Source organism: Numida meleagris, chromosome 5, assembly GCF_002078875.1.
Source record: "Numida meleagris isolate 19003 breed g44 Domestic line chromosome 5, NumMel1.0, whole genome shotgun sequence".
NCBI classification, from domain to species: domain Eukaryota; kingdom Metazoa; phylum Chordata; class Aves; order Galliformes; family Numididae; genus Numida; species Numida meleagris.
The window spans coordinates 48,734,114-48,734,390 of NC_034413.1; positions in this window are offsets into that span (position 1 = coordinate 48,734,114).

Genomic DNA, 277 nt, shown 5'->3' on the forward strand with positions numbered 1-277 from the left:
AAGAATGTCTCCTCACTAACACCACATTGGAGTTAATGATTTCATTCCCCAATTTCGGATGACACCATCAACTTACTTCCTGTTGAGGGTGTTTGTTTGTTTGCTTTGTTCCTTTTTCCTGAACACTCCCTACGGCCATTTTTTAACCAAAATAACGGACCGAAGACCGATGAACCCCTCCGACACCCACCACCTCCCGCCCCACAACATGGCGGCAGCACAGCGCCGCCACCGCACTGCGTTTCCCGTGGTGCAGCGCAGCCCGCAGCCTGCCCCC